This window comes from Myiozetetes cayanensis, unplaced genomic scaffold (assembly GCF_022539395.1).
Source record: "Myiozetetes cayanensis isolate MyiCay16 unplaced genomic scaffold, myiCay2020 scf10, whole genome shotgun sequence".
Lineage (NCBI taxonomy): Eukaryota > Metazoa > Chordata > Aves > Passeriformes > Tyrannidae > Myiozetetes > Myiozetetes cayanensis.
Genome location: NW_026086605.1, coordinates 32496821 through 32510077, shown reverse-complemented (window position 1 = coordinate 32510077; position 13257 = coordinate 32496821). Strand labels below are relative to the sequence as shown.

General features: G+C 38.2%; 1 protein-coding gene across 7 annotated transcripts in view; it reads left to right on the top strand.

Moving 5' to 3' along the window:
- The window catches only part of CTNNA3 (catenin alpha 3), a 454192-nt gene that overhangs the window by 102074 nt on the left and 338861 nt on the right, over nt 1–13257 (top strand). The window contains exons 1-3 of one of the 7 annotated variants that reach the window (XM_050305777.1): nt 6738–6917; nt 9903–10141; nt 10940–11011. The exons of the other annotated variants lie outside the window; for them this stretch is intronic. The gene's annotated coding sequence lies outside the window, so the exon portion shown is untranslated. Of the gene's footprint in view, nt 1–6737; nt 6918–9902; nt 10142–10939; nt 11012–13257 lie in introns of those variants that run through there. 7 annotated transcript variants of the gene reach the window in all.

Below are 13257 nucleotides of genomic sequence, written 5' to 3'. Positions count from 1 at the left end.
AACATGCAGTGTATCTCTAAAGCCCCCAGGTGTGATGCCTGCCTGGGAAGCACTGAGCTTAAACAGGGTCATTGCCAAGGACTTGGGTGCCTAAATGCTATGTAGGTTCTGCATTGTCTGCTTTTTGAAACTAGGCCTCAGTGTCTGAACAAACTTAGGATTTAGCCCCAGTGTTTGAAATGGTATGAAGACTATAGCTTTTGTGGTTCTAAGTTTCTTTTTTTATTTTCCTCAGTTTTTTACAGTGTCATATAAGCCTTAAGGACCTCAAATGTAATTAAGAGTCTGTTGGTGTCAGTGAAAAATTTAAAAAAATCTTTTAAGAGTTTTTAACACAAACTGGGAGAACATCTTTTCAGCAGATACTTGCTTTTATGTAAATGGCTGTTTTTGACGAAACTTTATCTGGAAAAATACTCACAAAACCAAACTTTATCGGAGTGAGGTGATGCAACGGAAAGTGAAGCAAAGTGCTAATAAAGACCTACTCAGACTTCAAGAACCTTTAAGTTTTTCTGTTCACAAAGTAGTTCAGACACATAGTAAATTGCAAATACATTTATAATTCCTCAGAAAATTCCTCCCAGAATTCTTTGGAATTATTTGTGTCCTATCATTGTCCTTTCTGAATTTTACTCACAGACATACATTGTTAGGGGATATATCTGCATTTAAGACATCAAATAACAGGGATTACTACTGTGGCTTTGGATAGTTTATCAATGGCAGAATCATACTATAGCACGGCTAGGAATGTAATAATGTATCCATAGGAGCAGTAATTTTCTTCTGGTAACAAGCACTTGCGTTTTCCTGATGACAAGCTCTTGTCTTCTCTCTTCATCCTTTATAATGAAAAGTTATTGAAATCATTGGAGCGTAGCAATACTAATTCCATGTTTCTCAGGTTCTGCTTTTGCTCAGTCCCAATAAAGGTCTGTACTTTCCTAGGTGGTCAGAAGGGATAATATAGTTGTGATGGAGTGTGAGCTGAAGTGGCTGTTGTGAGCAGCAATTAGGATGATTGCAGGCACTGCTGTCTCTGCCTTCATTAAATAGGGAAGGCATGCCTGAATAATTATTCTTCATCCTCCTGTGGGTTTGAATAAAATCACTACCTAGATTGTTAAGGTTGGTAAAGAAGGGTCAGATGCACTGATGAGAGCTGCTCTCTTGAATGAAAATTTCCTTACTTTTGGAATGTTGTTTCATGATATTTGAGCTTCATTAGTTTCTCCGTCTGTTCTGGCTATTGGTTGGATATGTGTGTGTGTGTATAATGCATACTGTGCAGGTGTATTTTGTCTTTTTTGATCAGCTGTGATTTCACTTTCTTCTTGTGTATTTCAAAGATTTCTGTTTCTTAACTGGGTTTAAGATTACCTAAATTTTGGGGTCAAATAATGTCAATGAAATAGCTGGCACTTTCATTTTGATTTTCAAAATGAACTGGGCACCAAGGCTCTGTGAACTAGCAGCAGTTTGGTAATTTAGCCTGCAGTTCTGGATGTGTTTGTGGCTCCTGTGCCTCAGCTACTGCTGCTTGCTGTGCCATATCTGTGGCAGGAAGCAGAGCCAAGCCATCCCTTCTCACCAGCGCTGGTTTCAGTCTTTTAGTGAGACATTTGAAAAATGGGAGGAGACTAATGACTAATTTTATCTTGAGGCCAGATCAGGAAGGGAAGTTGACCACATTGTGTGTATTTATGGTACATATCTGGTGTACTGATAATCCAGCCCTGGCCATCTGTGGGCAGGCCAAGCTGAGGCTGACTGCAAACCTGCCCTACTGTGTGTCAGACAGCGTGGGACTGCTGCAGGAATGATGCTGCAAGGGAGGTGAAGTAGATGGAGGCAGACAATGAAGCACCCACATTGCATGTCAGGCATAGTTGAACTTTGCTGGGAATGCAGCTCCTGGTCTTTATCAAATTGGGTTCCCTCAAGGTTCTCTGGGGCCTCTTGCCTTCACCCCAGGCTTGTGTCCACCCCATATTTGTGTTTCAGGCATGGTTGGGTCTGAGCATCAGCTGAAGTGCTGTGAGGATGAGACTGGGAGCCAGGATCCTTGAAAATAGGGGGACACCTGAGACAGGGAGAGAGCTGCACTGTGCTGAGCCCTCTAAGGAGAGGGGGTGCAGTACAGAGCCTTCTGTATCCATGGGAAAGGTCCAGCTGTGGGAAAGGAGATACAGTGGATAACTGGGACTTGTGCCATTGTATCTGTCTACATTTCAAAATCTGATTGTTGGCTTACCAGAACCTGAGCATTGGGAATGCAAACCCAGAAACTGGATGGAAAACCAGCAGATTTATTTATTGATGGTATGGTTCTGGGCCTTGTCCTTTGTCTCAGCTCTTGAATTTGAGTGCTGTGGAGTGCTGATGCGCTGCTCTGCCCCTGCATTGAGTACTCTTCAACAACAGCTTGAGGTCTGACCCAGTGTCTCGCTGGAGAGACTGTCTGTGATTGATAATGTTTTGTGTGGTATTTTATTACCATTCTTAGTCTTTTAGGGTGGAAGGACATATAGGTGATACCTCAAGCATACAAATGTGCAAACTTGACATTATTTGTACTTTATGATTTCCTGATGAAGACTTTTAACACTTGCCTGGGTAGAAGGAAGACAAGACACTTTGGTTTCTCATCACAGTGGTGCAGTGTATCTCTCATTTTAGCTACCTAATCTTGCTCTGAGAAGTGGATTTTTCATTTTGGTGCTCATGGGCAGCATTTTAGAAAGATAGATAGATATGGAAGTTGCAAGAATTCCTCCAAAAGAGTGATTTCAAATTGAAGAAAACCTTTTGTTCAACTTAAAAAGGAAATGTTTTGTGTTTTTAATTTTAAGAATTGCCTGGTCATCTTTGTTAGGTCTGTGTAGTTGCTCTCTAGCTGAAGAACTAACCAAGGACTTTGCAGCAATTCCTTGCTAAAATTTTCAGGAACAGAATGGCTGTTGTTTACTCATGCAAGGGGGTTGAAATAACTGACTTCCTGAAATCTTTTTTTTTTTTTTTTTTTTTTTTTAAATTATTTTTGATTTCTGTGAAGGGGCATGAACAAAGAGAGCTTGTGTTCATCTCTTTTTGTAAAAAGACTGGATTGAACACTCTATTGTCCTCTTCATATTCAAACAGCTTAAGAAAATGGCTGTTCCAGAGAAGTTTGGAATTGTGGTGCATCAAGATGTAAACTAGAAAAAGTTCTATATGTGGGTGGAAAGTGTCACTTAGTTCTTTTTTTTTTTATTCTTTTTTTTTTATGACTTTATTGAGTATTAGGTTTTCAGAAAAAGGATTTATCCTAGTAAAATTAGTATGACCATATGGCATATTATGCTGGCATTTATGCAAGAAAATATATACTTTTCATGATTCTGTTGTTGACATAGCCTGAGGAGTTGGTTGATTTTGACTTCAAGCACTCCTACAGAGGACTTTCTTCCATTTTTATATACAGTATATGTAATTGAAAATTATTTTTCTAAATGTTAACTCTTGTCAAACATTTTGTTTTATAGGGAAATTAGATATGAATTGTTAAGGAGGATGATCTTCAGTATACTTAAAAGCCAAAAGTAGTCTAGTGAATTCCCCAAAATAGATTTACAGTTGAAAAATAAGCTGCAGTTAAATTTACCTGATTACAGGTGTTGTTATGGAATTTGCAATAATCTGGGATCTATGCACATGAGCTGGAGAAAGATAATGAAGGATTTTCTCCCCTTAAGCCCTGTTTTTAATTTAACAGTTCTGAGAGAAGCTATTTCAGGCTTAATCGGATCTGAACTTGAGGCCTGCATTGAAGTAATGTAGTGTGATGAGCAGCTCCTGGCTCTGTGGAGGATGATGCAGTACAATAGTCAGTAATTTGCATTTAGTATACCTGACAGGACTGGAAATAGATTGGGTGGCTGAAGACTAAATTTTTTTTTTTTTTTTGGAACCTTCAGTAAAGAAGCATTTTCTCTCCCCAGAATGAAATAAATCATTGATTATGGTAATAGACAAGTATTAAAAATAAATAATCGTGTATTTATTAACTCAATGTCTAGCTAGCTGTTTCAGTTTAAAAGAATTTTCCAATTCTTACTGTTCATTGAAGATGGTTTTTATGATGTTTTCTCTCAACCAATTTCCCATTTTCTGGAGGATGTTAAAGGCTGGTCATTTTTCTAAATGTCAGGATACCATTTCTAGGAACACTGCTGAAGGCTGGTTTTTCAGGTGTATTTATCTTGGGTTTTGTCCTCTGTACAAGGCAGCTGATTTTTGTTGTCCAAATAAATTTCTACATTGTATTCTGTTTCAGCTTAAAAGGTAGTATTTACTTTCTCCTTATGTAACAATTCTTATTAAAAAGATTAGTCATAACTGATAGTTTAGGCAACTAATGGTAGAATGTTGATTTGACTGACAAATGAACACCAAATCCAGCTTTTAAAAGAATTATTTTTTAAACAAAATCAAAATGCCTTAAATTCTTCTCTTACATACTTAGCAATGAGGTTTTTTTTTTAACCTACACAACCCCAAGTATTTCTGTGCATTCTTTAAAAACGTGTCCTTTGTGATAATATGCTTGATTGTGACTTTAGTCTGACTCCTGACACTGTCCCGTGACGTAGACTGGGAAAGTATGGACTGGATAAATTGTCAGTGATGTGGGCTGAGAACTGACTGAAGTGTTGTGCTTAAAGGATTGGGATCATCACCACCAAGCTCAGCTGAAGGCCAAGAGCTGGTGGCACCCCTGGGTGCAGTCCTGTTTGGCCCATTAGTGCCCTGGATAACAGGAGAGGGCACTGTCAGCACACTTGCACTTTATAGAGACCTGCAAGGAAGGGCTGATGCACCAGCTGCTTTGGCTGGAACGGGTTTTCAGAGAAGTTGTGGAGTTCCCATCCAAAACCCAAAGGAACTTGGCTGTAAGTTGAAAGTGCTTTGACCAGTTAGTTGGACTGGATACTGTCCAGACATTCCTGCTGACTCCACTATGTGGAGTCTGATGCTAAAGATTTGAAAAAATTCCAGTGTGTTTGCAAATTCCTGGGTGTCCCTGCCAGGTTCTTTTAGTATAAAGTAAATCCCATTATTTACTAATGGAAGATTAAAAGATACTGGGGTAATGAGGGTAGGACAAGAAATAGTAAACTAGTAAAAAGTTTCATTTGAAAAACTCTGACAATCTTGAGATGGTGAAAGGGAGAGGAGTTACTAAGTTAAATTCTGTGGTAGTGAATCCTCTATATCAAACAAGTTTAGAATGACTCCTTGAATTCCTCCCAGAAGTCATTTGGGAAGGGGTTGATTAAAGGTTCTCCCTATGGATTTCATCAACCTGAGTGTTGAGGAAAATATCAACATGGTGTGGCTAAAATCAAGTGCTTTTTCTTGTAGTTACTCAGTTTTGATGCATTTCTATGCCAACAGCCTATGAGATGCTGCAGCTCTTAATTTATAGAACCAGAAGTGACTTCTCTTGGATAGAAATGGAGATATTAGCATAGCTGTCAATTGTCTTTTGGAGTTAATTTCTTCCCTAACTTCTCTTGATCTTTTTTTTAATGAGGAATTAACAATGGAGTTTTATGTGGAATAGTTTATGATCACTTTTGATGAAATCAATAATGCATCACATTGCATGAAAAATTCCAGTGCTTTGTCATTACTGTTCAGCCAGATCTTAAAACAGTGACTTCAAAGAGATTGGAGACCCGAAGATCTAAATCTAAATTCCCCATATCCAGTTACTTTCTGAAAAGAAAAACAAACGTGGCTTAAAAATCAAGACCAGATCTTTGTCTGTGTTCATCAACAGTGTTTCTAGGCACTTCCTTTTTATTTTAACTTTCCTTTCTGTGGATTAATTTCCAGTTGTTGTTTGTTGTTTCTGTATGATGTGCTGCTCTTTCTTAATCAAGTAAAATAAAAAGGAAGAATATTATTTTCTGTAATAGTATTTATTATGAATCTGCATGGTCAGAAGGCTGGCAAATTAAACAGTCAGACCACCCTGCACCATCATATTAACAAAAACCAGAAGTCCTGTAGTCCTTTCAAGATCAGCTTTTCTCAAGAACTGCTTCTTGTGGTTAATTTCTAAGCCTGTTTTGCCAGTTGGCACATTTTCTTTCTCTTTGAGTGGGCAGAGAAAATAAATGTCTAAAATCAGACAGCTGCAATGCTTAGTAGAATACATTCAATAAAATATTCTACTTGCTCTATTTACTGGAAAATCTTTCCTATCTTAGGTTATTCTAATTATTTTTAACCATTTTTTTCATTATCAGTAGCAAAAACTAAAGAAAATTTATACAAAGATGGAAAGAAAGGATAAGTCAATTACTTGACTCATGGCTGTACTCAGGAATAATCTAGGATTTTCTTTTCTGTCAAGTAGTGATGTTTCTAATCTTTTTCAAGACCCTATAACTGTATGGGAGGAATTAGCAGTCTGTAAAAGAGAAGTGGATATGACTGAATATATTTAGCTCTTTGCAAGAGAAATGAAGAAGACTCATTTTGAATTCCACATAATTAGGAGAAAATAAGAAATACACTAATTACATGTACCCTTGAAGCAGTTAATGGAAAACAAAACTGGAGCTCAAGGTAAATGTCCTCTGGAAACTCGGTTAGTACTTTTTTTAATATAATATCCATTATTAATTTGTCTTTACTAACTGGGCACTGCACAAATGGACCATGAGAGAGTGCATGCACATAAGCTGGAACCATTTTGATTCCATAATGATGTTTCCAGTCTGCTGTTTGCACTAATAAGGAAGTGAAACGGTGAAAACTTAGCCAAGTACCAGTAGAAAGGGTGAACTAAATGAGAGCAACCAGCGAGTAGGTGAAGGAAACATGAAATGCTGTGTGACAGCTTGGAGCCGTTTTCTAAGGAGGTAAGTTCATAATGGCAGTTGTGATGACTTACTGCAGTTGTACTTTCTCTGTTTCCATGCAATATCCTGCTTTTGATAAACTGGCAAAATTCAACAGAAGAGAGATTCCTCTGGAGAATTTTCAGTCAGCTGTGTTTCTGATTTCTGATGTTGTGCTTCAGGTCTTGCTCTGTTTGTTTTCCATTTAGTCTCTGTCATTGTCATTGCCATTTTAATGTCCAATAGAACATATTATTCCTCGTGGAAAAGTAAGCTTTTCCATTGAGGAAAAGCGATGTTTGGTAAAGGTCAGATATTCAAATTATTTGCCTGGCATTTATTTAGATACAGGTCTGGTAGAATCATAGAATAGAATCATAGAATTCACTGGGTTGGAAGAGACCTCCGAGATCATCAAGCCCAACCCTTGATCCAACCTGGAGTGAGTGCTATTACAGCCCTAAATAGCTTAATTAAAATAAGGATAAGTCTGATAAGGTTTTGAACAGCATCAAAGGCTTTTAGTTAGAAGAAAAAAGTAACTTGCAAATTTTAATAGGGGAGAAGAGGATGGAAATCTGAGCATTGGAAGTAATTTAGAAGGAAATAATAAGGAAAGACCCTTCTAAATGGGGGACAGTAACTCAGTCTTTTCTACCTCCTTCAGGCTTCATGTAAATAGTTATCTGGGAATAAGTGCTTAATGCAGTTAATAAGACAAGGTGAAATATATGCCAGAAAAAGGTTTAAGAATACTTAAGAAAGGGGTTTCTGAACCATTGGCCTTGATTGTAAAAATCTGTGAGGAATGAGAATTTCCAAGTAATAGAAAAGCAAAACTTATCTCAAAACTAGGGAATTTATAGGTCAGTCCCTCTGACTTGGATAAGTGTGAAGAAGCTTCAGGAAATCCTTATGTGTTCATTTCCTAAAAATCTTCAGTATAAGGTGATAATAAAACACAAGCATGTATATCCAAAATACATTTTATCAAATATGTGGAGGTCTGTGACAGGAGAGCTGGGAAGAGATTACAAGGGAAGCAGTAACATGTAGCTTTGCACACTGAGAGGAAGCTTCCATGAGCAAACTTGAGAAGCACAGTCGTGTGTATTGAGGGGAAAATAAGGGTCACTGAAAAATAATGTTCCTGGTGAGTTGTTATTTATGCTATTGCAGGTCAGTCTAGGGTAGTTTAATGAAGTGTGATTCTGTCAGGACTGGCCTGGGACCATCGGAATGATAGATTTTCATTAATAAGGTGGCTGAGGGAATGAAGAGTGGAATTACTGAGAGTTTGAACGATGCTGCCCTGGTGTGACTTCAAAGGATTTTATAGGTCAATAAAAGCATTCCCCTGACTTTTTTTTTTTTTTTTTTTTTTAAAGTTTGGAGAAATGGTCTGAAATCCGCAAGTTAAGTGCAAACAATTACCCTCAGGAAGAAGTTCACTGTATACATAATAATGCAAGGATTTCTGGCCTAGCAGTGGTACTGTTCCTGTGGAATTGGGAGCTATGTAGAATTACAGGTGAAATTACCTGTCAGTAGGGCTCTTTTGGCCATCACAGCTTAAGAATAATATGGACTGATAAGAGGAACAAAGGAAGCAAGGATTTTAGAATGTACAAGAAGTAAGAAGCAGCTGACTTAACTGAGTCTGTGTAATTCAGAAAGGAAAAGGTGGTGGAGAAGAGGAACAGGCTAATACTTTCATATATGGAAAAGGTTTTCATAAGGTGTATGTTATTCAATTCTCCTCCGTATCTGTTCAGAGGAAGACAAATGTGATTGGCAAAAGGCAGAATATGAGCAATACTAAGTTAAAAAATCGACCCCACAGATGAGTAATCACTGGAACAGGTTACCGTGGCAGGCCACAGAGTCTCTTTATGCACACATTTAAGACTGGGTAGACTGCCCAACATTAGGAACCTGTGTGCTATTCTGGAGTGCTCAGGATGCACAAAGGACCAACGAGGTCCCTTCTAACCCCACGGATTATTGGCTTACAGTTTGATCGAAGTAATATTCCCAGGCTTCATATTGAATTTTCTTACTACAAATCATTTTCCCCTCTCCCAGATTAGTGTAGAATTGTGAGTCCTTCTTATGTGCAGGGATCAAAACTGGACTGAAATTTGGTGGGGCTTCTAGACTTTCAGGTTATCTTCAGATAACTCTAGATAACTTTGTCCCTTCAAGCATGTGTCTGGCTAACAAAACAAACTATTGGTAGTAAGCATACTAGGAGTTTATTTCCTTGTGAGCTATTTACATGAAAATAGTATATTTAACAATGATTCATCTTTCATGTCAGCAGGATTTTTTGTACTCTGACAAATTTATTAGAAAGATTTATCTAAATTTAATATTTTAGAATCTACCTATTTTGCAGCCTATAATCCTTTCATGAACTAGAACTTAAGTACAAGAGATAGAAAATTGGAATTTTGCTGTACAAGATTAAAACTTAAGCAACCAAATTACACTTCTGTAATGTAATGTGGGAGCTGTTCTCTCATATTAACATTTTTCTCTGAAGAAAATGGATATACACTGTAAAAAAACCCAACCAACCAACAAAACATACCTTTCTATAATTTGGTTGTTTGGCAGAAACCCACAATAATTTCCTAGTCTTAATATAAAAATCTAATAATGTTTAATATTTAACATTACTCTTTGTAGTTACTGCTGCTTTTAATTATTTTAATAATTATTTATTAATTTAAGGAATGTCAATATCACTGCTCTTAGTGCTTTTATGGAAGAGAGAACATCACTTTGCTTCCTTTTGGCTCTGGTTGAGGGGTGATTTACCCAATGTTTTGTCAGGCAGAGATGACTTTGTTACCTGTGACCAGGGAGGTGTCCAGTTTGACAGTCCAGGTGTGGTCGTGTTGTTCAATGTTTATGCTCCCAGAGTGTTCTGTGTGCACTTCATACTGTGCTGTTTTGAAGAGTGGATGTGTTGACCTGCCTGTTTTGGTTGCTGCACTTCAGATTTCAGGGAGCTCTGCAAGGTCCTGGAAGCTGCTCCTGCTTTTGGGGTGGTACGAGCGAGGCAGGAGGCTGCACCAGGCTGGCATGTCCATAGAGAGCGGACCTTACATGAAACTTGGAGAGAGGAATTTTTCCCAAGATTCTAGAGGAAGCTCTCCAGGATTAACACAAACCAGGGCACTGCTACAAGGTGTTGGACTAGGAAGCAAGAGTAAGCTACTCACTGTGTCAGGATAAAGGTAAGGGGGACACAATCCCTGGACTCACCTGGCCATCTGAGATTTCTTTCTCAGAAAGGTGTGTTCAAGTTGGTAATTTTGTCAGCTCTGTTCTGCACTGGGGTGGCCTCACCTGCAATATTGGGGCAGTTTTGGGCACAGGTAATATATAGGAAAGATATTAAGTCATTAGAGAGTGTAAAAAGGAGGGAAACAAAGATGGTGAAGGGCCTTGAGGGGAAGCGAAAACGTGTGAGGGGTGGCTGAGGGCACTTGGTGTGTTCAGCTGGAGAAGATGAGGCTGAGGGGAGACCTCATTGCAGTTACAACTTCCTTGTGAGGAGGGGCAGGCACTGATCTCTGCTCTGAGGGGACCAGTGACAGGACCCAAGGGAATGGCCTGGAATTGTGTCAGGAAAGGTTTAGGTTGGATATTAGAAAAAGATTCTTTGCAATTTTTCCAGGATTTTTACTTGTGCTTTATGTACAAATGGATTTATTCTGGAATAGATGGTAGTTTATTCATCTGCTCTAGTTGAAGCAGTTCCTCCCCCTGCAACCTCCCCCTATAGTTGGGTTTGGTGGTTATAAAGGAAGAATGACTTCATTATGTATTGAACTGACTTTTTCCTAATAAACTTGAGAATCTAAAAACATGCTATCAAATGTCACTATTTCATGTGATGTATTTCAGAGTTTAAAACACATTTTTTTCCCCGAGTTGAAATTAGAATTGCTGACATTAAGGAAATGAAAATGATTGATGGACTGTTTTCACTTGACCAGCTGCTGATGATTTCTCACTCAATATCTCATTAGCTTGTGCTGAAGTCATACATAAGGCAACCTAGAAAATAGCCTGAAGTTCCTGAAACTACAAAGAAGAAAAATGTAAGTTATTCTGGTGCTTTTGATCTATGAACTGTGACTTTTGATGTTCTGGGATGGTGTGATCGATAGCATAATTTTTGTTATTAAATTGTTTACTCTTTACTGAATGTTACAGTATATTATATTTTGGCTCAGAGGTAGAGAGAAAAGGTCATTTAATTTCCTTGTTAGCCACTGTAGCCCTTGCTCAGGTGAAGCTTTTTAGGAGCAAGGGAGGATGCACTTTCCTTGAGAACAGCTGAGCATGCTTGGCCGAGAGAAATTTCTGGAGCTTCCTGAGCCAGAAACTGGTCTCTCTTGGAGCAGACTTTGGGGAAATAAGGTAATATTTCTATGGATCCTGAGGGAGTTTTATAAAGTTGTAGCATCTTAAAACCCCCTGCTGAGAATTCTTAGCCTGAGAACAGGTTTGCAGGAAAGGAGGGGTGTGTGATGAGCAAGAGAGGGGTTGGCTGACTAACACTTTGATTTTTAGTTTCTTTTATCCATCAGGTCAACTTTGTCACTCTTTCAGAATTGTGTTGCAATAAAGCACAGCTTTGATTCCATGTCTTTTTGATTCTCTTAAGGAGAGAGTTGAAGGAGGCTCTGGTCAGGAGGGGGGCAGTCTCTGGGAGGCTCAATAGCTGCTTCCCAGTGACACATAGAATTTAAATTCTTAAATCACTATATGGATGAGTTGATTTCTTCAGTGTGAGAAAGAAGGAGTAACCTTATAACCAAATATTCTAATATAGGAAATACCTCAAAAGGCTGCAGATGAGTATTTAATTGTGAGATTAACTAGTGTGTTGTGGCTATAACCTGTGTCCAACTGTGCTACACAAAACACTCATTCTGATCTCTGTTGCTGACTCCTAATTATCATCTGTACAAATGCAAAGATCCCACTACTTTAAAAGGTCAAAGGGTGGAAGTGTGAATGACTTTAATGGACTCAGAATATCATCTTGTTTGAAGGAATTAAGCTCAGCTTGGGGGGGGGGTATCTTCTAAATGGTGTGGTCTGTGAGTGTTACAGGCTGTGCTTTTTTGATTTGCCTGTATTTCCAGACACCTGTGTTTATTGTGGTGTCTTACAAACATTATTTGAAAACTATGCTCAGTATTTCTCCTCAAATACAGTCCTGCTTATATCTTGTAATTTGTGCTGTGCTTTTGATGGTTTGGCACCCTCTCCAGTTTGGCTGTTACTTTGATTTTCTGCTGACACTTGTGATGCAGAATGGAAGAACTTCTGCAGAGCAGAAGGAAGGAATTGCACTCAGACCTGCTGTTTAAGAAAAAATGTGGATAACCATCAAGAATTCATGCTATTTTCCTCATGCATTTTTTACAAGTGTTTTGTGGCAGCCAAAATTTTTGACCAGGACTAGGTTCTATGTCTCTTGGCCTCAGACTGCATGTAATTATTCAGAGTATGCTGTTTCTTCTTGTAGGAAGCCTTATTACCCACAGGCAGATGTAATCTATCATCTTTTCCTTCAGAAATTCCTCTTTTCCCTCTACCCCAGACGAAATCAGAAAAGATTTATAAGATTCTGCAGCCCATAAAACCTGCTTCATTATCCTTAAATCAAATATATCTGATTGCAAAGCTCTTATTTTTATAAGAATTTCAGGAGCAGAATATTTTATGGGTTTTGGTGTGCTTTTACTAAAGGTGAAAAATGCTTTTTTTTTTAAACTAATTTTTTTTGAGAGTTATTGATGAAAGTAAAAGCCCTTTTAGTCAGAAGGAAAATAATGGATCTACCTTGAGATGTCCAAACAGAGAGAAGTATTCAAGCTGAAATGCTAGCATCAATTCATATGATTGTCTCTATATATTGTGTTACTGTCCAATCTTCTGACGTAACAGAACATCTTAATCACCGATTCACTGTGGCAGATGAAGAGGCAGACAACTCGTTCAATATAGGTGGCGTGTTCACTCCCCTTCCCCAGAGGATCAGATTTGACTTGGAACTAGTCATTTTAAATGAGCAGCTTATTTTGTGCACTTCTATTTTTCATGCTGTTCACTTGTTTATCTTAGTTCGCTCCCATAATGACCAGTTACGCAGTTTTATCAAGTCTTTCATAGTTGAATCATTCTGGTCTTTATGTTGGCTTCTCTGCTGGTTTTCTCTCCTTTCTTTCTCCATTTTACACATCTACCCCTTCTCCTGTAAATATAGGATTAATTTTTTTCATAGTTAGATGTTTTTCCTAAAGTTGTTCTCATAGGAGAAGATGTTTCTCAG